This window comes from Cornus florida, unplaced genomic scaffold, assembly GCF_030987335.1.
Source record: "Cornus florida cultivar Cherokee Brave unplaced genomic scaffold, ASM3098733v1 CherokeeBrave_3.0.0_Hap2_Chr11, whole genome shotgun sequence".
NCBI classification, from domain to species: domain Eukaryota; kingdom Viridiplantae; phylum Streptophyta; class Magnoliopsida; order Cornales; family Cornaceae; genus Cornus; species Cornus florida.
In genome coordinates this window covers 95,764,939-95,788,745 of record NW_026775581.1, presented here as the reverse complement: position 1 = coordinate 95,788,745, position 23,807 = coordinate 95,764,939, and the positions used below count along the sequence as shown (strand labels likewise).

At 33.3% G+C, this 23,807-nt stretch overlaps 1 pseudogene; it reads right to left on the bottom strand.

Annotated features, from left to right (window-relative positions):
• Nucleotides 1-1,238: 1,238 nt before the first annotated feature.
• On the bottom strand, nucleotides 1,239-22,738 carry LOC132281599 (putative UPF0481 protein At3g02645; annotated as a pseudogene).
• Between the last annotated feature and the right edge of the window lie 1,069 nt (nucleotides 22,739-23,807).

Genomic DNA, 23,807 nt, shown 5'->3' with positions numbered 1-23,807 from the left:
GTTGAGTTTGGAAATATCTGGATTTTACTTCCCAAGGATCTGGCATCCATTGCTCATCTTGAGAATCCAGTATCAGTACTGTTTGAATATACCTTTGATTAGGTATCCATGGAGTTTCTTGTTCAAGAACCTCTTTCATGGTTGGTTTCTATTGTTTTTGCTGGGAACTGCTGCTTCCTTTAGAAGGTGTGTTGAGCAGATCAGCAACATGTTCCAAATATGGAAATTGATCATCAGTGAGTGGTATAACCACTTTGGCCTTAGCCTTGTTTTTGCCACGAGCCTTTGGAGTATTACCCCGGCCCTGCCCATGGGGGGGCAGATTCATGAACCCTGCAAAAATTCACGAGTTAGAAAATCAGGTAAAGAATTAGAACTGCCTTTAATATATTCAATAGAAAAATCAAAAGCAGATAAATCAGCTTGCCAACCAGCAAATATCTGTTTGGACACTAAATTCTTTACATCTTTTTCCAGTACTTGTTTAGCAGCACTACAATCAATGCGTAACAAGAATTTCTGATTGATTAAATTATCTTGGAATTTATAAATGCATTTAACCAAAGAAAGAATTTCCTTTTTGATGGTTGAATAATTTAATTGTGCATTTTTCCAAGTTCCTGAAGTGAAGCGAACAAGCTCCTCTGTTCCTGTGTTTGGATTTTTCTGTTTAAGAATACCACCGTATCCAATATTGGAGGCATCTGTTTCCACAATTTTGAACCATGAAGAATTGGCTAGAGCTAAGCAAGGAATTTGTTTGGCTCTGAGTTTAATCTTCTGGACTGCCTTGGTGTGTTCCAAAGTCCATGGGGAAGGAGATTTCCTTAACCTGGTGTACAAAATTGCTGTGTCCTGTGCAAGATCTCTGTAGTGATTTCGAATATAATTCAAGCTACCCAGAAATCTTTGAAGCTGAGTTTTATCCTTAATTTCATCTGGAAATTTAGAAGCAAACTCAATACTGCGATTAATAGGTCTAATTTTCCCATCACAAATTTCATGTCCAAGAAATCTGACCTTAGTTAAAAACAGTTTTAGTTTAGGAGCAGAAACCACTAAACCACTACGGTAAATGACATCTTTGAAAATTTTCAAGTGTTTATAATGCTGATCTATGGATTTTGAAAATATGAGAATATCATCAATATAAACAATAGAAAATTCAGTAAAAGGATTAAATATGTCATTCAAAATATGTTGAAATTTTGAAGGGGCATTTTTTAATCCAAATGGCATCACTGTCCATTCATACTGTCCAAAAGGTACACAAAAAGCTGTTTTGTACCTGTCTTCTTCTGTAATCTGTACCTGGTAATATCCAGATTTAAGATCAAATTTAGAAAAGATTACAGCAGATTGTAACCTATCTAAAAGATCTTTGATGTTGGGAATTGGATACCGGATCCAACTCAAAGCAAGATTGAGTGGCCGATAATCAATAACCAATCGAGGAATTCCTCGTTCTTTTTCAGCATTTTTATTAACATAAAAAGCTCTGCAACTCCAGTGGGAGTAGCCAGTAGTGACAAGCTTCTTAGCCATTAAAGAGCTGATTTCAGTTTTACATAATTCCAAGTAGTCAGCTTTCATGTGGCTGGGACTAGCTTTAGAAGGAATCATGCGATCGGTAAATCCCTTTTCATAGGATAAAGAAACAATATGCTTCTTTCTGGCCCAAAAAGCATTAGGAATTTCACTACAGATTTCCTTTAGAAAGTTTTGTCGTAGTGACTCAATTTTCTGTTGCTCAGTGGGTTGTACCAATCTTTGATTAATTGCTAAGGAGGATACCTCCTTTTGCAAATAATTCAGTTGCTTTTCCTTAAAGATAATGTTATCTTTAAGAGCATTGATATGCTTGTTTACTGGTGGGGTCAAGAACTGGAAAGTAATTGACTGGCCATGTAAATTAGAGCATATTCCATGAGAATCAATTTTCTCAATTGGCATAATCAAAGCTAAAAAGGGGGTGCCCAAAATAACTTGTTGTGCCATATTCCTGATGAGTAAGAAAGTAGATGGTAAACAAACTCCTTCTTTACAAATGAAAACATGATTAAGTTTATACTTAATCTGCATCTTACCTCCACTTGCACTGGTAAGACCTTGAGTGGTTTTCTCAAAGTATTGAGTAGGAACCAATCCTTCCTGTATGCAGTTCATGTCTGCACCACTATCAACTAAGGCAATTGCATTAGTGATTGTGTACTCCTGATTAATTACCAAATTGATAGATATATACCATTTTTGGTAAGTAACTTGATTCAAGAGTTGGAGATAATTAGTACCTTCTGATTGAGGGACTTCATCATGGGATGATGAAGATGGAATTGCAGATTTTGCTTTTAAAAGAGTAATTTCCAAATCCATCTTAGTCTGACGAGACTTTAATTGACGAATTTCTTCTTTTAAAAGATTAATCTCCATTCTGAGATCAGGGAGATTAGTAGGACGAGAATTTTGTCCTTGGTGTTCTAATCTGCTTAGAACTTCTTTCATGCTGTAATGATTTTCTGCTCTCAGAAAATCTGGATTATCCGTATCCTCATTAGATCGTGCCAGAGCAGAACCTATTTCAAAGACTTTCATCTTGATTTGAGGATCCTGGATATAATCTATAAGATCCAATAAGGATTGTTGAGTCGAAGTCAAAACATTTAAGCTTAACCCATTCATCTCAACAATTGCCTTATAATAATCATCATGCGAGGGATTACAGGAACATCTAGGGTTTTTAATCTCTGCTTCAGAGGAAGAAGAAGACTGTAATTCCATGACAACATCCCCATAATAACTTGATGATTCTGATTCAGAAGAACTAGTATTAAGTAACAATTTACTTAATTGAAGTCTCAGTTCTTCTTCGATATGAAGACTACTGAGTTTCTCCTTAGTTCTGCACTTGTTTGCATAGTGGCCGATACGTCCACATTTGAAACATTTAGCCTCAGCTTTGGGTTTTCCTTTACCCTTTGCTTTAGGAATATATTTCCTTTTAGGCTTAGTATACTGTTTAGAATTATCCTTTTCCTTTGAATAATTCTTTCTTTTGGAATACTTCCTTTTATAAGGTTTTTCAACCTTATTTCTTTTCCTAGGTTTAGGATAAGATAAGGGAGTCTGGTAGGCAAATTGATCACAAAATTCACCTACTTCCTTTCGACCAGTTAATCTTTGTGATTTTAACTGGGATTGTAATTTCATATCATTACAGAGAGCTAGACCTTCCTGGATTACAATGTTGACTAGTCCACCATAAGTATAGTTTCTGTAAGGGATAGAGATACCATTATTCATATCTCTAAGCTTTTTCCTGATTCTTTCGGCAAAAAAGGTTGGTAAACCATCCACAAATTTTGCCTTCCAATGCTCATGATTTGCATCATTGAGTTGAAAAACCTTTGCCAAAAATACATCTTTATACCACCGAAAATGAGTTAAAGATGGACATCGTAAATTCTGTAGAAGTTCACGACTCCGCTCACTATTAGCACCTTCAGGGCCAATAAAATGTTGGATAATAGTGGTAATGAGGGTGTAAACCGCATCAGGAGCAGGTCCTGCTTGTTGAGTAGCTTCATCTTTAACAAGCTTGGTAGCAGAAAAGATTTCAGCTTTCTGAATGTCAGTGAGAACATTATCCCACCATCCTTTAAGGATTCCTGTAAAACCAGCAACGACAAACTTAGCAATGGTTGGGTCAGTATTGTTGTTGATTTTACAAACTTGGCTATACATCAACATTTGATGAATAACCTCGTAAATCTGATAATCAGATTTGCCATCTATGTTCCATTCATAAATGGTCTTGCCATGAAAAGATTTCTGTGTATGAAAATAATCTTCTTCATACAAGATATCTTGAGGTGTGAGTCTGGGATAATAATATCTACTCGGAGCAGGGGCTGTATTAGAGTGGATATTCTTATCATAGATAATTCGGTTTAACTCAGGCATCTGAGTAAAATCATTTTGGAATACCTCAATATGAGGTAACACATTCTCAGAATCAGAACCAATTTCAGATTAATCATGGGATAAAGTCTGAAGTTTGAGTCCTTGAATTTTCTGAGTAAGAAGAGTAAGAAATTCTTCATTCTTCTTAGGATGTGTCAGATTGAAGCCTTGAACTTCAATTGCAGGTTTCACCAATGCTTTGGATAAGGAAGCTTCTGGAGGAGAAGTTTTAACAGTAAGACACTTAGTATTAATTGTATTTAATACCGTGTCAATTCCCGTTTCAATTCTCCCAAGCTGGGACCCTATCGTTTGTAAGCAAACATTAGTATAATTGTTCTGCCTGTAAACATGAGAAATGTCCTTTTTAGTAGCATTACAAGATGGATCAATTATTCTGGGTTGGCTATAAGCCTTGGTTTCCACTTTAGAACCACTGTCAGGGTCAATTCTTTTCAGAATTAGATGTTCAGTGGGAGGATGGACAGAGTGAAAAACCTTATCTTCAGATGTGGTCCATGGTTTGAGAAAATCATCCAATATGTTTATATTAACAAGAGAATGATTGGTCATGTAGAACCAAGAAACAAAAGGTATAACCATTTTGCGTTCTTGTAGAAATTCATAAAATTGGGTTTTAAAAAGCTGTAATTGATTTTGGTCAAAAACTTTAAAATACCAATTTCTGAATTCTTTATATTGATCCTGTTGAAATTCAGTATTAATGGCAATTCTATCAGGGACAAAATCCATTAAAACTAATATTCATGAAGGTCATTGATGTCTGTAGGATCATCAAATTGATCCTTGACAGATTCATTTCCGATTCCCATTTCAGATGGAGTTGGGCTGAATTCAATTCCAAATTGGCGACGAGACATACCTATTGGTGCTTTCTCGTAGACTCCTCTTGGAATTTGATTCTGAGATTGTTGTATTCCTTTCAGCTTGAGTTTGGAACCAACCGCTTCAGGGAGTTCTTCCTTTCGGTAATCCGACGAGATCGAATGGCGAGAAGGAGGACAAGAAACATAATAAGGAAGATGACTTCCTTTAGATGATGTAGATCTGGATAGATCAATGGATTTTCTGAAATTCAGAAAAACATCACCATCTTGGTCCTGAATAACACAGTCTAAGCTATGATTAACAATTGGTTGTGCTGGAACGGCATTAGAAATCGTCCAGTGTTCAGGAAATGTTATCTCACTCCAAGGAATCATCCTTTTTGTGGCAACATTTGATGTGTACATGTTGGTATCCCATAACGCTGTTACTCCTTTAGAGTCTTTGCGTATGGCATTGGGACACATAGTATCAAGTACTTTGTAATGGATGCGATAAATAACACTTATCACTTCCGATCCAGGTAAGTAATCATACCCATAAGTCTGAACCCTAAGACTAACTGCCTCATGGATATTTTTATCTGTCAAAGATAAATTCAGACTAGGATAGACATTAAAATAAACCGGTCCATGACATAGACTGGTTTCCAGTGCACCCATCAAGGAAGGGTGAAATTTCAAACATCGAGCATCCCTAAGGGTTGCTTGAATACAAGCATCCATACCTAACAAGGTTAAAGGTTTAAAAGCAATTTGAATTAAACCTATATGGATGTACTTATATTTATGCATGTGCCTCTGAAGGTCACGGGAAGACAATAACTTAATTATTGTATCCTTAGTGCTTAATTGCATGGTCTGTTCCATGGTCTTGATAGTCCATAGATCAGTTAAATTAAGCATTCCGATTTTGTAAATGCTTTTTGCACTTACTGGAGGGATAGTCCATCTGTTCAATTTATTTTGAACATTGGTCCATTCCACTACTTCCGTATTTTTTACCAGTTCTGAATCCTGGTTTTCCTGTATTCCTGAAGAGGAGGAAGAAGATGGTTGTAACATGTCTGTTAATTATTGTTAATGCTTTAAGGTCTGCATAGTATAAATATTATAATATTATATAGTGAACAGTAAGTTACTATTCTGGCGTCTTTCTGCTTAAGAGAGATTCTATTACTCGTCTGTCAACGATTTACTGGAAACAATACCATGTGCAGCAATCTAATGCAAAAACGGGTTAAACATTCCAACGCGACTTTTGGACGACCCATAATTGAATCTGGGATAAACATAATTTAGACAGAATAATATTCATATTGTTCATTACATAATTACGATAATAATCATGCTACCAGAACCTAAAAATCATTAACAATAAGAAATTAAGCCATCATGGCTCTGACCAAAGTTTTAGAATTATTCATAATGTTTTTTTCTTTTCCCAGTTCTTCATTCTTGTATTTTTGTACTTATACTTAACTCCGTTTGTTTTTACTTTAAATATTTTTTCAAAAATTTTTATTTTTTTTTAGATTTTTTTTTTTTTTTTTTGATATTTGGCAAAGTTCTAGGTTGATATTGAGGGCAAGTTCATCGAGTGAGACGTATAAAATAATTTGCCGAAAATTAATGGGTATGTTATTTTTATTAAGTTTTAATTTTTTTTTTCTTCGTAAATATTTTACAACAAAAAAAATCAAAAATATATAAAAATATTTTACATCCAAATAAACGCAACCTTAACGTGACATTTTCTCCACAAAATTAACAAGTTTCACAAAAACAAATTTTGATTTCCAAAAAGGAAAGTTTTGCAACAGAACCCCAAACTATATCATCACTCAACACCTTTTGATATTTGTCGACATAGTATTATGATCTAAATTTCTCAATGAATTTTCATAATCGCTTTTCAATGTATACCTTTTAAGTGCTCCTGTACCTAGCTCGGAAAATTGAACAACTACAACATTGATTTGGTACAAATACTCAGACCCTCATAAGCCCAGTTGCCACAAACACAATAAAACACTTTACCCTCAACTCAATTACATGTATTCATTATTAATGGCAACTATTGAATCTCCTATTTGTGAATGAAAAATGCTCCCAATTTCATTGAAAACTAGGTTTTTAAATTAACCTCTCGATCTCAATACATTAGAAACACTACCATTACCAATAGCAATGGATACTCAAAAAATTTCCTACTATGTGTTACAAAATATTCTATTATAAGTCATGTCCCTAGAGCAACCACTATTAAAACGTTCATTATATATAGATTATAATACCCTTAATTTTAAAATAATAGTCTCGGTATTTATTTATTTGTTTTAATTGTATTTTTAATTATTTAATTGATTATTTGACTAATTGCTTATGAGTTTAATTAAATTAAGTGTTACTTGAGTATTTGATTATGTGTCTATGTGTTATTTGTATTTATCTATGTGATAATTGTATAATTAAATTATGTGCTTAAATAGTGTTTTGATTAATTGTAAATTAAATGTTTTCTTTTATTTTATTATTTTCTTTTATTTTTCTTTTATGGTTATGGTTAATAATAATGGGCCAACCAATTGAGTCCCATGGACTAATTGGATAGGAAGTTGGATGAGTACGGATTATTACCCATGGATAGTTGTGTATATATATATATATATATATATATATATATATATTATATACATATATAAAAGGAAAAATCATTTATTAATTATTTTTATGATAACTTGAGTAGTAATATTTAATCTGATGTATATGTTTTATATTTAAATAATAAAAATATACATAGATTTGATACATGTTATGTTTTAAGTTACTTTATAATATTATGGTAACTTAAGTATTATTGGATAATCCATTAATAAATAATGGGTAAATTATTAATTACTTTTATGCTAATTTGGGTAGTAATATTTACTCTAATGTATATGTTTCATATTTAAATAATAAAAATATACATAGATTTGATACGTGTTATGTTTCAAGTTACTTTATAATATTATGATAGCTTAAGTATTATTGTATAATCCATTAATAAATAATGGGTAATTTATCAATTACTTTTATGATAACTTGGATAGTAATATTTAATCTGATGTATATGTTTTATATTTAAATAATAAAAATATACATAGATTTAATACGTGTTATGTTTTAAGTTACTTTATAATATAATGATAACTTAAGTATTATTGGATAATGCATTAATAAATAATAAGTAATTTATTAATTACTTTTATGATAACTTGGGTAGTAATATTTAATCTGATGTATATATTTTATATTTAAATAATAAAAATATACATAGATTTGATACGTGTTATGTTTTAAGTTACTTTATAATATTTTGGTAACTTAGGTATTATTGGATAATCCATTAATAAATAATGGGATGTGTATAATTTATTTATTTAATAAAGATATACATAAATTATATACTTAACATATTTTACTTACCTTTTTAATATTTTAATATTTATATTTTTTTTAAGTTGACTTGGATTGAAAAAATGGTTAGGGTTAAAATATATAGCTATAGGTTGTAAAAATGGGTTAGAAATATTCACGTGATATATTCTAGAGAGAGAGAGTTAGAGAAGAAAGGAGGAAAAGGAAAAAATGAGGAGAAAAACCCTGTAGAGAGAAGATAAGAAATTTAACTTTCGATCCGAAAGTTTAAGACAAGTTCTTCTTCTATCTCTTTCCCTTTGATTCGTGTTTCTATACATGCCTAGGAAATTTCAGGATTTATTAAACACATAAAATTAAATAATTATGCATGTTTAATTGGATTAGAACATAGGTTTTTTTTAATTGGTTCATATCTGTTCTTGTGTTATGAATTGATAAATGCATGATTTTGATTTGATTTCTGGTGTAAATTTTTACATGTTTAAATTATGTATTTTTCATACCTGTAGGATGATGGAACGTAGAAACATGCTTAGGATTCCTGAACATTAAATAGGGACTAGTTTTGGTTTTAAATAAATTTAAATAGACTCAATCATAATGATGCTTGCTATTTGAATGTTTTAAACAAACGAATGAATTTAATCTTTTAAAATATTTTAGCAATTGAGATTAAATGTGTAGAATGAATTGGATATGGAGAATGCTTATTTGAAGGTATAATAATATATCATCATGTATAAGATTCAATTTGTGCAGGACATATGATATAGGAAGCTTAAATAAATAATAAGTCATTCTTATTTTGTGATAATTTGATATCATATTATCATAGTTATTTCTGGATTGTTTGATGTATTTCCTTAATCGTTACATCAATTGTTGGATTATATGGTTTAATGCACCGGTATGGGACGGTGGCATTTTGGGAACGGATTAACTTATCAGTTAAGTCCTACCTATTTTATATAAGGGAATGGATTAACTAAAATGTTAAGTCCTACTTATATTCAAGTCAGGTCAGCTAAACAAGTTGAATGACTTATGGAGAATTAATTTATTATATAAGGGAATGGATTAACTAAAATGTTAAGTCCTACTTATATTCAAGTCAGATCAGCTGAACAAGTTGAATGACTTATGGAGGGTTAATTTACACTGGATAGGATGGTTACTAGATTATATATATATAAGTATGGTGCCATGATATGAGCTTGAATCTCAGGATCAGTGGTTAGGGCGGGTATATCGCCAGAGATGTGTAGTTAGATATAGTGTAGTTGCGTAATCTGGTAAGTTTAGGTACTCATGCCCATTATATGCACGTTTTGCATGTTGCCTACTATTCAGGTTGAGACAACCCTATAATCTAGTAAGGTTCCTTTAGTGTGTGTGTGTGTGTGTGTGTGTGTGTGTGTGTGTGTGTGTGTGTGTGTATACGAACTACTAGTTACTATTAGATTGACTAGGATGTATACATATATCAGATCTCTGCTTGGACTGTAGTAGAGTAGAATTTGTTTGTGGGCCTGACCCACAATTATTTTTCAAGTGTTCGTTAGAAGTAGAGGTTGTTCATGCTAAACGGGGATCAGTCTACTTCATTCTTCCGATTCTATATAGGAGATTCTTTTATGCTTCGTTCTTCAGTTGTAGGCAGTTGTTGCTGTCACTTGTTCAGATTGGTTTTTAGGGGTCCACACAGTATGGATTCCGAAGTTGTATTAATGGAGGATTTATTGTATCAAAATGATTTTATTATTAATGAAAATTTATTAAAAGGTTTTATTATTGAATTTTTCTTTTAGTTTTCTTTCAGCAAATTATTTATTCCTATTTATTCTTTTGTACTATGTGTTCATTTATTGCCGATTTTGTTTTTGATATCTTCGGGTATTCGGGCGTGGGTTTGACTAACCCGCATTCTGAAATCCGGGAGTATCACAGTTGGTATCAGAGCACTCTAGGTTCAAGTGTCCTTAGGAGTGTCTTTTCGTTATGTGACTTCCGTGTTGCGTCTCTTAAAACTTAGAGCCCATATTAGGATTCGTTATACTCTATTTACGGTTTGTTATGAGGAACTGATGTCAATTATATTCTATAGTTATAGAATGGTTGGCACTAGGAAAAGGATGGATTCTGGGCGAAAGCGATAAAAACCCAAAGGAGTACGTTATCGATTTCGTTGCCAGAAGGCCGAGTGAGGGATCGATGGTTTAGGTTCGTTTGGCGTTACTTTAAAAGTATAAGCCAATGAAGGATTTAGGTGTACGTGATAGGTCACCGTATATCAAGGCCAACACGACTTCAGTTGATCTCAAAAAGAAGACAAGCGAGGAGTAGAAGCCGAAGAGGATCCTAATAGAGGAGATTTATGTGTATCCAATAGAGAGGGTACTAAATTTTAAAGATGGATGATCGCGCGAGGTGATCTGAATTACTAGTAGTATAGCGAATGTTATTAGTAGAATTGGGGTTGATCAATCTACAAATAATTAAGCTTTCTTATCGTCTCTAAAGGAGGTATATAAGAAGTATTATCCAGGAGTTTGGGGATCGGATGTGTTCTTATCAGAACGAAATACATAATTTTTAAATCACATACAAGAGGGCATTGATATAATGTTGTGACGTTTTAATTCGCTTTATAAAGCTAAGTTAGACAATTTACATTCTGCATATAAGAAGGATGAGGGTTAAGCCCTTGGTATTTGCTTAGGCAAACATTTGTGTTTTTAAGCGATATTTTAAAGAATATGTTTCGAGGTTGGATGATTATTTACGAAACTATAAAAGGAAATTTTGAAACAATCTAGTAAGGTTGATTTCAAATGAGACTTTCTTTTCTAGAAAGAACGATATCCTAAGTAGGAGTATATTTTATTTTATTGTGTTTATCATACGTGTTTTATTTTTTATTAATTACTCGGGATTTGGTATGTGGTTTAGTTGGAGACACAAGTGTGTGATCAGTCAACTATTATTTTAATAGTATGGAATAATAGCGCTATTTACGCTAGATTTGTGAGCTTACGATTGTAGGATTTGGTAGATACACATAAATCTAGCCAATCTATTGGACTTGGACATGTGTCATTATGGTGTGTTTTGGGATGGGATAATTAAACCATCACTACAAGTCAAACAATCTAGAACGATTAGTTTGATATACTTTACGTTAGGTAAGGATTCGTATCATATTACAACGCCATGATATTGGTGGTTGTTAATGTTTCGGTATGAGTGAGGTAGTGGTAAATAAAGATCACTATAACGCCATGATGATTTATCAGAGGTGCTGGATTTACTGAACAACTTCTTGAAAATTTCAGAAGTTGTTACCAAGTCGGAAGGATGATTTAGTACTGGATTTAGTACTTATTGGAATGACACCGAGTGAAAATAGGAGACTGAATAAATATTCATCGAGAAATTCTTAATCAAGATTTTATTCACGAGGGTGTGTCATTAGGAGGAATTTGCTAGTGTTGCACATGGAGGAGAAAACTAAGTCTTTTCATTTCCATAAATAATATGGAATTATTTTTTTTAGTCACAATTTGCAACAATTAGTTGTTGCTAGGAAATTGATGACTTATGTGGAGGATGGAAAGATTTCATATTATTTTGAAGTTAGACAAAGAAGTCGGATTGACACTAACTTGTCTTAAAGAAGTAGGGTGTGTCAAAAACAAGATGGTGAGACCAAACACCTATATAACGATGAGGTGCATAGTATGTATGGAAAAGTCGTAGTTTATTGACTTTTGTTGAGTTAAAATCATAGTTGATTATTGATAAATGGAATTACCGATTGACTTTCAATATCAGTAAGTTTATCACAGATCAGTGATGAATAGATTTAGTTGCATAATTCGCTTTTGAAGATGCTTGAATTTAAACAATGGGTACAGACGAAAGTTGTTGGTACCGGACTAATGGTACTTTCTGTAGACAAATTGGATGGAGAATGCAAGGACTGAGTTTCAAAACTTTTAGTTCTTTATTTATCCTAGTGGAAACATGATACTTCACGGTATGAAACAGACGTTTGGAGGACAAGCAGGAGGGGGGACATAGTGATTTTGTTTCCAGTATAATATTTATTAGATAGTCGAGATGGACCATCAGAGATCACTAGATCATTTGTAGCCATTCCCTATATTGAAGTGGAAATAAGAGAGCATTTTCCACGGATTTAGTTGAGGGATTGCTAACTTCGCACAAGGGTTATGATTCTAGATGGGATATTGGTTGACTAATAAGTTAGGTCAGTTTAGTTCTTGTCTATTTCAAACTGGTAGGACTTCAGTTCATATGAATAGAATGAATCACGAGACGGTTTAGATGAATAGAAGTGGTGATTCACACTTTATATCAAGTTTCGTCTGGTGGAAGCAATTATGGAAGTTGATGCTCTCAACAATCGATAAGATATTTAAATCTTTCAGTTAGTTGATGAGTTATCAGTTGAATTTATAGCATATGTAATAATAACACTTGTTATTACCAAGGTAATTTAGGAGGTCAATTTTGAATATTGGAATTGACCTTGGAGAATGTGTTACGTTACTTAGATGGAGTTTAAGGTACTGGAGAACGATTTAGTAGTATCTATAAATAGTGTTATGACAGTCGGGCGACTGAGATGGAAAACTTATACTTTTTCTCGGTGCACTCAGACAGTTAGAAGGTACAACATGACATCAAATGTCAATTTTGGTGAACAAGTACGAATAGAGACGTGTATATAATTAACCTAAGTGTAACACCTGTTAGAAAGGTGGAAAGTTGATCATCGGATATCATAGGAATCTTTAGCAACTTCTTATAACGAATATGGAAGTAGGAATAAACAAGAGTGGACGGTCGGTGGGAATTATCGACATTGATTTGGAATTTTAATTTTTTCATATGGAATAAGAGTGGTGGATTGAGAAAGTTCGCTTGAGGACATTAATTGGAGTGATGTTCATTTTAGAGCTTCATAGTAGTTCTATAGTACAGTGATAGTGGTGTTATAGCATGTGGATGTCCATTATAGTGGATGCAAAGTGCTATTGCGAAGGAGTTTTATAACGATTTTAGAGTAACAGTTTTACTTCATATCTATAGACAGAGGAATTAATCGAGAGATTAAATTAGACCATAAAGGATATGCTTGAGGCATATATCCTATGTTTTCATGGACAATTGGAAGCATTTACTTCGCTTTTCAGTTTTTTCTGTGGTATTGTTAACACAAGGAGGTTGGGGTGACAACGTTTGAGGTTTTGTATATTACCTCGTGCATACCTCTCATTTGTTGGTTTGGAATTGAAGCTAGGTTTGTACAATCAGACCTCGACTTCATTTAAAAATACGTCGGAGAGAAATACTTCCCTTTGTAAGGGACTGCGCACAATTTGGAGGCAGCAGTGGGATGTTATAAATAGTCAACCTCGTATACTAGATTTTTCTATCATGGAATAGTTTGCTCGTTATGTATTCCATGTAGGAAGAAAGACGATTTTTGGAGAAAGGTCAATTTTACTTATTACACTGACTTTTAGAGGATTGTGTTTCGCAATTGAGGCAGTCGCTTCTAGATTAGCATTACCAAATTATTAGCGCTGGGTGCATAGGAGTTTATGCGTATATTTTATGGCACTTGGAGAAACCCTATATACCACTTGGTATATTGGTGTTAGGTGGAGCCCTCATAGTAAGGTTATGTCTACTTGGGAATAGGAGGATATTTTTAGCTCACAATTTTCAAGCATAATGAAAGAAAGTAAGGGCCAATTCCGAGAACGAAATTCCTTTTATAAGGGGGGAAGAATGTAATACCCCTAATTTTAAAATAATAGTCTCGGTATTTATTTATTTGTTTTAATTGTATTTTTAATAATTTAATTGATTATTTGACTAATTGCTTATGGGTTTAATTGAATTAAGTGTTACTTAAGTATTTGATTATGTGTCTATGTGTTATTTGTATTTGTTTATGTGTTAATTGTTTAATTAGATTATGTACTTAAATAGTGTTTTAATTAATTGTAAATTAAATGTTTTCTTTTATTTTATTATTTTCTTTTCTTTTTCTTTTATGGTTATGGTTAGTAATAATGGGCCAACCAATTGGGTCCCATGGACTAATTGGATAGCAGATTGGATGGGTACCGAATATTACCCATGGATAGTTGTGTGTGTGTATATATATATATATATATATATATATATATAAAAGGGAAAGTAATTTATTAATTACTTTTATGATAACTTGGGTAGTAATATTTAATCTGATGTACATGTTTTATATTTAAATAATAAAAATATATATAGATTTGATATGTGTTATGTTTTAAGTTACTTTATAATATTATGGTAACTTAAGTATTATTGAATAATTCATTAATAAATAATGAGTAATTTAATAATTACTTTTATGATAACTTGGGTAGTAATATTTAATCTGATGTATATGTTTTATATTTAAATAATAAAAATATACATAGATTTGATACGTGTTATGTTTTAAGTTACTTTATAATATTATGATAGCTTAAGTATTATTGGATAATCTATTAATAAATAATGAGTAATTTATCAATTACTTTTATGGTAACTTGGATAGTTATATTTAATCTGATGTATATGTTTTATATTTAAATAATAAAAATATACATAGATTTGATACGTATTATGTTTTAGTTACTTTATAATATTATGATAACTTAAGTATTATTGGATAATGCATTAATAAATAATGGGTAATTTATTAATTACTTTTATGGTAATTTGGGTAGTAATATTTAATCTGATGTATATATATTTTATATTTAAATAATAAAAATATACATAGATTTGATACGTGTTATGTTTTAAATTACTTTATAATATTATGGTAACTTCGGTATTATTGGATAATCCATTAATAAATAATAGGATGTGTATAATTTATTTATTTAATAAAGATATATATAAATTATATACATAACATATTTTACTTATCTTTTTAATAGTTTAAATTTTCTTTTTCTTTTTCTTTTTTTTTTTTTTTTTTTTTTCAAGTTTACTTGGATTAGAAAAAAGGTTAGGGTTATTTTATTTAGCCTATAAATATATTGCTATAGGTTGTAAAAGGGAGTTAGAAATATGAATGTGATATATTCTAGAGAGAGAGAGTTAGAGAAGGAAGAAGGAAAAGAAAGGAATGAGGAGAAAACCCCTGTAAAGAGAGATCAAGAAAGAAGAAATTTAACTTTCGATCCGAAAGTTTAAGGCAAGTTCTTCTTCTATCTCTCTACCTTTGATTCGTGTTTCTGTACATGCCTAGGAAATTTCAGGTTTTATTAAACATATAAAATTAAATAATTATGCATATTTAATTAGATTAGAACATAGGTTTTATGAAATTGGTTTATAACTGTTTTTGTGTTATGAATTGATAAATGCATGATTTTGATTTGATTTCTGTTGTGAATTTTTACATGTTTAAATTATGTATTTTTCATATCTGTAGAATGATGGAACGTAGAAACATGCTTAGGATTCCTGAACATTAAATAGGAGCTAGGTTTGGGTTTAAATAAATTTAAATAGACTCAATCATAATGATGTTTGCTATTTGAATGTTTTAAACAAATGAATGAGTTTAAGCTTTTAAAATATTTTAGCAATTGAGATTAAATGTGTAGGATGAATTGAATATAGAGAATGCTTATTTGACAGTATAATAAAATATCATCATGTATAAGATTCAGTTTGTGTAGGACATATGATATAGGAAGCTTAAATAAATAATAAATCATTCCTATTTTGTGATAACTTGATACCATATTATCATAGTTATTTCTGCATTGTTTGATGTATTTCCTTAATCGTTACATCAATTGTTGAATTATGTGGTTTAATGCACCGGTATGGGACGGTGGCATTCTAGGGACAGATTAACTTTTCAGTTAAGTCCTACCTATTTTATATAAGGGAATGGATTAACTAAAATGTTAAGTCCTACTTATATTCAAGTTAGGTTAGCTGAATAAGTTGAATGACTTATGGAGAATTAATTTATTATATAAGGGAATGGATTAACTAAAATGTTAAGTCCTACTTATATTCAAGTCAGGTCAGCTGAACAAATTGAATGACTTATGGAGGGTTAATTTATACTAGATATGATGGTTACTAGATTATATATATATAAGTATGGTGTCATGATATGAGTTTGAGTCTCAGGATCAGTGGTTAGGGCGCGTATATCGCCAGGGATGTGTAGCTAGATATAGTGTAGTTGTGTAACCTGGTAGGTTTAGGTACTCATGCCCACTATATGTGCGTTTCGCATGTTGCCTACTTTTCCGGTTGAGACAACCATATATTCTAGTGAGGTTCCTTTAGTGTGTGTGTGTGTGTGTGTGTATATATATATATACGGACTACTAGTTACTATTGGGTTGACTATGATGTTTACGTGTATGGGATCTCGGCTTAAACTGTAGTAGAGTAGAACTTGTTTATGGGCCTGACCCATCATTATTTTTCAGGTATTCGTTAGGAATAGAGGTTGTTCGTGCTAAGCGGGGATCAGTCTACTTCATTCTTCCGATTCTACATAGGTGATTCTTTTATGCTTCGTTCTTCAGTTGTAGGGAGTTATTGCCGTCACTTGTTCAGATTGGTTTTTAGGGGTCCACACAGTATGGATTCCCAAGTTGTATTAATTGAGGATTTATTGTATCAAAATGATTTTATTATTAATGATAATTTATTAAGAGGTTTTATTATTGAAATTTTCTTTTAATTTTGTTTCAGCAAATTATTTATTCCTATTTATTCTTTTGTACTCTGTGTTCGTTTATTGCCGATTTTGTTTTTGATATAATCGGGTATTCGGGCGTGGGTCTGGCCAACCCGCATTCAGAAATCCGGGGGTATCACATAGATCCACTAAAAAATTTCTTGTACTTGATAAAATAATTGTTCTATCACAAGTCATCTGCATAAAGCAACTACTATCAAAACGTACACCACAGATCCTTTAAAAATTTTGTTCTACATGATAAACGATGTTCTTGTTGGGATATGTGTGCCCTAGTATATGTGACGTTTCCGATTTTCGGCATTTTTCGTTTTCTGGAAATCTTGTTGTCGCAGGGGTATTTCAGTCTTTTCACATGTTGCGTACGGGATTGTGATTGGGTCTAGTTGCATTTTTGTGCATTTAATTTTATATGATTTATGTAGCATTCATGTGGTGCATTTTTGTGTGTGGTGTAAGAATTGAAGTAAAAAAAAAAATGGAAAAGGAATTCATAGTGGAGGGGCATACCACTATCTCAAATACGTGGCTAGAGACCATTTTTGGTCTCTCACTCATTCTCTCTCCCCGCTACTTTCTCTTCCACTCTCTCAAACTTGCATTTTTTTTTTCTTTTTCAAGCAAATCTTTGAGAGTTGATTACACTCTCATTACTTAGCGGATTAAGGTACCATTTGAGGCAAAACGGAGAGCACGACGAGCTCTACGCACTCATACCAACAATTTCAGTTTTGAGCCTTCCTTTGGAGTTCGAATTTGAGGACCCATCTTTAAGGTTTTGGTGCAAACTTGAGGTAGGGACCCTTAATGCATGATGTTCTTGCTCTTTTGTGAATTTTATCTTCTTTGTGTAATAAACATGCTTAAATTGAGAATTAATTGTCTTAATGTTGTGTAAGTGATGTCTAGAGAATTTCACAATCTTGAATATGACTTGTTCTATGTGAAAAGTATGTCTAGATGATGCTTTGTTGTGTTTATTATGTTGATGACCACTCTAGAAATGTTGAACATTATATATGTTTGATTGGGTGTTGTAATTCTTTAAATGCCATAATATTGAAAGTATGGAATATATGTGCATACATGTACCATTGGGTTGCATGAAACGGGAGAAATTTGTTTCGAAATAAAATTGGGAATTTCGGGGAAGTGTTTTGGATAAAATGGTTTTATGCAAACCCGGTCGTTGCGGTGTTACCAACGAGCCAGAGGTTAATATAGCCTAGAGGGGACTAGGGAGTCACCCTAGCGTGGTTGAGCTAGCTGGGCCCCATAATGACGCCGCAGGGTTACCAAGGATCAGGGACATTAGCCAATCCTCCTCTCGTGTCACGGCGGGGTCACCAAAGGGCGGGCTGTATTAACAGTTGAAAGTGATGATTTTGAGAATGAAAATGGGGAGTGACATTGGCATGCATTCGCATTCCACGGCACTACATTCTTTGTATTCGAATTTGGTTGGAATGTTGTATTAATCCCCTATGTTGTATGCTTCCTTATCTCCCATTGGCCTATGCTTTGATTGGATTCACGGGGACACAAGACGCAAGTCTTAAGTGTCACCTACTGAGCATATAGCTCACCCTACTATAAATATTTTTTTTCAGGTCTTGGAAAAGAATCGGCGGATGCCAATCCACCTCAAAATTGAAAATTGTTAGAAGATGATTTTTGCTATTTTGTATTCGGCCATTCCATGTATAATCATAATTTTTGGAGAATGTAAATAAGTTTGCATTTACGACCATTGGATAATGTAATTAAGTTTTATTCAAACATGAGTCTTTTTTTGTGTATTTAAGAAACGTGTGGTGATTCATGTTGTTGATGGTTGTTGTAGTTTTATTTGATGTTAAAATGTAATTAACTTTTAATTACACTAAATCATCTAGTGTATTTTAGTGACGTGTGATAAATTACGTTAATAACGTGGTTGTTGTACTCGAATTTATTGTTGAAATGTATTAATTTTGCACATAAGTGTAGTGACGTGGGTGGTTCAACGACCATCAGTTGGAGTACAGGGTCACACAGGACAGTGGAAAGTAGGGGTGAAGATTTTCTAGAACCGGTCGACGTATAACCCAAACCGGTTCGACCGGTATCTTCACAGTATATGTTTGAGTTGTTGACGTCCCAAACCAGTCAACGTATGGCATCCCATATGTCGACCGGTATCTTGATCCCAAACCAGTCGACGTATGGCTCCCCATACGTTGACCGGTATCATGGCAGTGGGTTTTTCCACTGTTCATATCCCAAACCAGTCGACGTATAAGGAGTATACGTCGACCGGTTCTGCCTTTTCGTGTAATTACCAATTTAAGTTCTTAAAATTACACTTTGGCATCATTTGAAGTTGAAATTAATTATTTTATGACCCAATTAAATGCCATAATTATATTTTTGCCCCAAAAGGATTATTTTACACCGGATCTCATTTTAATTATTGTGTGATGCACGTAAATGACTATGTTGTCCTTTGGGTCTTAATTTATTGAAATATGGCAAATTACCATGTTGCCCTTTTTGGAACTCAACATTTTAATTTAACGTGAAATTACCGTTTCACCCTTGGATGTTTTTGGGTCGAGTTTGGACCCGTTTAATGATCCGGATCCATGAGGAGCTGGGTCGTTACAGAATGGTATCAAAGTAAGGCTTCGAAAACCTTTGGGACGACGGGTAGAGGCCTACATAGAGTTGCGTGGGGTGTTGTTTACATTGTTTACGTGATTCCTTGCTACGTGTTTATTTATTTGAACAAATATGTTTAATTGTTTATGTGCTTATGTGCTTAAATGTTACGTTAAAGTGTTTCTTGTATAGTTGTGCATGCTAAGTGTTGGTACGTCATCATTTTATGTTGAGTCGTCCACGGTGAACTTTAGCATCATGTTTTTGAACCATTCTCTCATTTCATAGCACGATGTCACGACGTGAAGAGTTAAGGGAAGTTGGCCCTAGGCCAACAAGGGGTGACGTTGGCGAGAGCTCTAGCTCCAATCCGGCGGAGCTAAATGATGAGGACACGTTTCTTAGGGACTTGATTCCCCCAAGAGTTGTTCCCCCGATGAGGGATAATGTTGAAGCACCCGTAGAAGTGGGTGAAGGTTCTGTGGCACTGGAGTTTAATCGTTTATTGCAAAGTGCCGTGAGGGCAACGATTGCTGCTCAGTCGCAATCGGCACCACAACCTACAGTTCAAGTTGAGGAGACGCCAGCTGTGATACCCCTAATTTTAAAAGGACAATCCAGGAATTTAAATTAATTGTTTAAATAGTATTTTAATTTAATTAATTGTTTAAATTGTGTTTTATTTGATTAATTGATTGATTGCTGTTAATTTAAATTATTTGTGTGCATTTTTATTAAATTAATTGTTTAATTGTTTATTTTGTTTGATTTATTTGACCTAATTGGATTTTGTTATTTTAGTTGATTTATTTGGTAAATTTTTTTTTTATGATATGTATTTTCTGTCTTTAATTATTTAGTTGTATTTTTATTTGGCTTTTATTTATTTAAGGAAGTTAAGTTAAAGATTTTAGTTATTAAATTAGGGTATAGTTTTAATTGTATAATGGAATTCACGTATGTAGCCGACACTGTTTTAAAACGTAGGTGTTGTTATGGGCCGACTACATTAGGGCTCTGTCTATAATTATACACGGATTAGGGTTTTAATGGTAAGCCTATAAATACTCTGTTGTGTCTTAGCCTAGGGTTTTAAAATTACCAAAAGCTCTGTCACGTCTCAAAGTTACAGAGTGAAAACAGAGAGGGATTTTGTAAGGACAGAGCATTGTAAGGTTTGTCAAGGAAAGAATAGGGAGGACCAAGGAGGTGTAGTGGTGGTGGACTACCTAGAACCAGAAGAAGGTTGGATAGAGGGTTGTGTTGCCAGAACAAGCAAGGGCTGAACAGGCAAGTTCTTCTCTTTCTCCTTCCCTTTGGCTTGTGTTCTGTGCACCTAGATATACTTTAGGGTTTTAATGGAATAATAATTGAATCAAGCATGTTTTATATGTCAAATTAACCTAATCTTTGCTGTGAATTAATTCGATGATGGGTTTCTAAAAGTTCATTACAGTACTTGTGTTATAAGCATGCGTGGTCTGTGGAACTTGTTGATTTGTAATTTGTTTGTAACTTCTGTAAACACATCTTGGGACTATACTGGACTGAGTTTTACATGTATCTTAGATGCTATGTTGATAACCTAGATGTGTTGGAAATCTGTTATTGATGGTTCGTCCATATTTGTTTTAGTTATGTTCTTAAAGCATGAGGAATCTGTATAACTTGTAGACTCTGTAGTTGTTTTTAATTTCTATAAGTACATCTTGGGGACTATACTGAACATAATTAGGACTCCTAAGAAAAGTTTAAACCCAATTAGACAGGTTGCAACTGGCCGGAGACGAGGCAGAAGGTTGCAGAAACTTCAGACGGGGGAAAAGGCTCTCACAAAGGGAGAGAGCCGGCTCCATGGAGAAGGAGCCGGCTCCCTCCTGACCTGAGGGAGGTACAATGTATTTGTTCTAACATCGAAACTAATGTTTGAGATGCCACCCTCATTGGGTAAGAAACGGACACCGGCTTTGGAGAGATTGGTGACTGAAGGGATTTCGATTTCCACAGCCATTGGAGGCTTGTCACAGTTAGTATTCGAGTTAGAAGCATTCTCATTTTGGAGACTGCCTTGTTCTATATCTTGGGAAGAGAATGACAATTCAATCTTTTGTTTCAACACTCTAAATGGTGGAAGGTTTGAGATGATACCCCAAGGCAATTTTTGTATCACTAGAAATGGTCTTTTATTAAAATTTGGAAGGACCTCCCAAATCATAATAAGGAGTTGTTTAACATAGCTTGAATTGGCAGTGGATTGTTCTTCTCCTTCCTTGACTTCATTTTGATCCTGATCAACTTGATCATATGTTACTTGGGATGATTGATCAAAATTATCTTCCCATTTCGTCACTATCACATGGTACAAAAAGTCTAGCACGTGAGCATGCTTGGAGACTTGAAGATTTGGTAACACCTTTGTCATCTTAAAGGGAGAAACCTCCTTGCACAATCCCGTTAACATGGAATGTAACATATCATCCGACAATTCCAACGATGAGAATTGGAATTCTAACATCTTCCTTAATACGAAGAGTGGAATTTGATTCTCCAACATTACCATGTCACGTAGAATGGCATTATGGCCAGACTTTTTACCTGCAATATCGACCAAATGGGAAATCCTAGAATAAACTCTTGTTAGAGTCTTACCTTGTTTGAGAGCATAGATTTGTAGGAACTCAAGTAAGAATGATGCATCAATTGCCATCATCCAAGTTAAGGTTTCACCATTGAAATCTAGGTATTTGTGTTAGGAAGCTCGAATCCTCAACTCGAGCTGTGTCAACTGGTCAACTAGAGAGTGGAAGTTGATGCTATGGAGCTTTTTCTGCATTCTTTTAGCTGCAGCAAGCTTGCATCTCTCCGTCTCGTAAAGCTCGGGACGCGAATGATGGTATGGACCTAGCGCAACTTCTTGTGGAATATATGAATCTGGATCAGTAGCCATTAGGGTTTTGGGCACGTTGAAGATGCTCATTGGGATTTCAGTGTCCTCTTCAAGCTCTTCATCTAGGATTCGACGGATTTGAATGACCCAACGATGTTCATCAAAGTTTGGGGTCATGGTGGGGTTGAAAAGAAGAGATGTCTTAGGGTTGTTTTTTCAAAAACAGGTTACTTATAAGGGTGTAATAAGATAAGATGAACTTTACTAACATGAGATGAACTTTACTATATATAGGGTGTAATAAAGAATGTGTTTCTCATGTTATGACGGCATTCGTTTACTGATATCTCACTTTCATCTGCATTACTCAGTAGTACTTCTACGTCTCTTCCTTTTGTAGAATTTGGTGTTTTGATTTTCAAATCCAAGGAAAATAACTTTTGTTTTGTTTTAAACCTCGTACAAATGAGCTAGTTTGACCCGTATCCTTTAATTAAAACTTGATTGAGTTCCAGATTGCAAAAATCAAATGAAGAACAATGACTTTGGAGTGACGTTATCACTTTCTTTTTTAGTAAATAAATTCTTTTTTCTCCTCTTTTTAACAATTACATTCTTTTTTCTTTTCTTTTCTTTTTTTTTTTTTCCTTTTTTCTTAAGAACAAAATTGTCTGTAATACTTCTTAATTTTATTTATGAGTTAAAGACACTAATTTCATTTCACTTTAAAAGTAAAGTGCATATAGGGACGGATATAGGAATTCGATCTTTTGGGGGGCACAAATTTATATAGAGGGTTTTTTTATAATTTGAGTAGGGGCAATTTCAAAATTTTATGGGTATAAATACAAAAAAGTATAAATTTAGAGGTATAAAATATAATAATAAAAAATTTCAGTGGGGACAGATGCCCCCACTGAGCCGTGCATAGATCATGTTTTTACAATTGTGTCATATATATATATATATGCACATATGTTTTAAGCTAGAAAGCATATACTTGTCTTAGGGATGTCGTAATGATATTGGACACACGTGGGATACGGTCTAAATATTCCATGTCGGACATGGTTAGGAGTGCCATTAACTTGAATATTTTAGACATAGCCGAGACACAACAAAGACATATTTAAGGCACTTTCTAGATAGGTGTTTTTTAATTCATTTTTTAAACCAATGAGATTCAATGCAGTCAAAATATATTTAACTATAGGTAATTATAAAAAATATTATTAAATTTTAGAAA